Source organism: Ictalurus furcatus, chromosome 10 (assembly GCF_023375685.1).
Source record: "Ictalurus furcatus strain D&B chromosome 10, Billie_1.0, whole genome shotgun sequence".
Taxonomy (NCBI): Eukaryota; Metazoa; Chordata; class Actinopteri; order Siluriformes; family Ictaluridae; genus Ictalurus; species Ictalurus furcatus.
The window spans coordinates 31228550-31231007 of NC_071264.1; the positions used below are offsets into that span (position 1 = coordinate 31228550).

Consider the following 2458-nt stretch of genomic DNA (forward strand, 5'->3'; position numbering starts at 1 on the left):
GTTCATTCAGGAATGAAAGGAATAAACAGTTTCTTATGTCAGAATTTGCACTGTAGTAGAAAAATAAGATTAATAACAATTGATTCTCCTTAAGGGATCTTCTCTTGTCCCTCTTTAAGTGGAGAACCCTTAATGTTCTATGTAGAACCCTTCAGCTGTTGAGTGTCTCCTCCTTACAGAGAGAACTAACCTGAGATTCAGCGAGTTTGTGTTAGGCAAGTAACCCAAACAGGTCAGGGCGCCAATACTTTATTCCTGGAGGAAATATTGAGAATGTTAAATACATTTCCATTGTTGGAGCCCTTAAAGTTTCCATGTAGAGTCCTGCAACTAAGTTTTGTTGGATTCCATGTAGAACCCTTTTTTTCTGGGTGCTAAGAACCCTTTTTTTCTAAGAGTGTACACTTACACTTACATTTACATTTATTCACTTAGCAGACGCTTTTATCCAACGCGACTAACAAATGAGAAAATACAAGCAAAAGGTAAACGGCGCACTTATATAGCGCTTTTATCCGAAGCACTTTACACTGTGTCTCATTCACCCATTCACCAATGGTAGCAGAGCTGCCATGCAAGGCGCTAACTTGCCATCGGGAGCAACTTGGGGTTCAGTGTCTTGCCCAAGGACACTTCGGCATGTGGAGTCACGTGATCCGGGAATCGAACCACCAACACTACGATTAGTGGACACCCCGCTCTACCACCTCAGACACAGCCGCCCAGAGTTCTAAGAGTCCTGCAGGGAAGCCTGCAGACTCTCATGAACAATTAATTTTGAGGTAGGTGATTGCTTCCTTTTGTACCAACTACCATAAAATAGCACTTGAACCTTCAAGTTACAATCCGTGCATCGGCCGGGAATCGAACCCGGGTCAACTGCTTGGAAGGCAGCTATGCTCACCACTATACCACCGATGCCGTACACTCACAGTCATAACTTAACATACACCTTGCAGAATCTGTAAACTCTTAATTTACACTGATCATCCTGTTCAAAAGTTTACACCCCACTGGATCTTAATGTATCCTGTTCCTTTCTTGAGCATCAGTGAACGTTTGCACCTTTTGCAATATTCGTGTACGAGTCCCTCAGTGTGAAAAGATGGATCTGAACGTCATATAGTTACTGTTGGAAAGAGCTCAAATATGCAGAAGATGCTGGAAAAGTAAAGAACCTGCAGGACCTGGAGGATTTTCCTGAAGAACAGTGGGCAGTTTAACTGCTCAGGACGAACAAGGGACTCGTGAACAACTCTCACAACACATAAACACAGTCGCTGATCCTCCGGGTAACGCCACACAGGATTAATAATCAGGGGTGTGTAAACTTTTATGTAAAGTCGGTTATTATTGTGTCTTGTGGGCTGTATGAAACATCTGTTATGTGAAATCGCTTCTTCAGGACAGAAATAAATAAACAACACAGTGAAATTTTAACGATCTGTTATTTTTTAAAAATTATGATCATTTTACAGATTCTGCATGGGGGATGTAAACTTATGAGCAAAGCTGTGTATATGAACTGGGTAAGTGTGCAGTTTAACTTCAAGCTTCTTAGTGTTTAGTTCATTAGGCTGTCTGTGTGTTCATTGCTCTGGTCTGTTAATCAGAAAATCCAAATCTTCATGGTTAAAGTGAAGTTTTTGTGCACTGAGATTTCTACAAAAATGTAATAATAATAATAATAATTGGTTATTAATGGAAGGCAGGAAGTGAGTCCGGTCCTTTCCTGTCCTCCATTTCCATCATAGCTCAGGTTTAATGTCAGAGTTACGCAGAGCTTCATGAGAAGAATACTGGAATGAAGTTTCTACAAAATTTCCACCAGAATAAGTGAAGTTTCTTTTTTTTTCAGTAACGGTGTGTTCCAGGATCATGTTGAAGTAAAATTCTGATTTAAAACGGAAAAGATTTTTTCCTTTATTTTTCTTTATGTCACGCAGCAACAAACTGCTTTCCTTCTGTACAAATCAGGATTATTTTCAGTCAGCTTTAATATAATCTTTTGAATAATTTAGTTTTGTTTTGTTAGTGTGTGTGTGTGTGTGTGTGTGTGTGTGTGTGTGTGTGTGTGGCAGATTGAGGGTTAACTCCAGCAGCAGCAGTAATGAGAAAGCACCCAGACGTGTGAGGTAATTAGTCATCTGCACTCCAATATTTACTCAGTTAATTATTTGTGAGTATTTCTCTCCTCGTCCTCTCACACTGCTGCCGCCGCTGTTGTTTTTTCCGCACCATTTATCTCCAGCTCACTGCGTGGGGTTCGGCTTTCCTGTTCCTCTCTCTGTTCCCCTGTATATCCCACTCAGAGGTGGGTTTGAGGTGAACCCTGGTCACTCGAGGTGTTCCAGCGTTCTCTATCGGTTCATGAATTCATTAGCGAGTCGAAGCTCCATTCACATGCTTTGATGTTTTACAGGAAACCGAACGTACTGGGGAAAGGTGGCTAACAGAA

At 41.2% G+C, this 2458-nt stretch overlaps 1 non-coding gene across 1 annotated transcript; it reads right to left on the reverse strand.

Annotated features, from left to right (window-relative positions):
- Positions 1-849: 849 nt before the first annotated feature.
- Positions 850-921, reverse strand: trnag-ucc (transfer RNA glycine (anticodon UCC)). Its single transcript has one exon. It is a non-coding gene; the product is annotated as a tRNA-Gly (tRNA).
- Between the last annotated feature and the right edge of the window lie 1537 nt (positions 922-2458).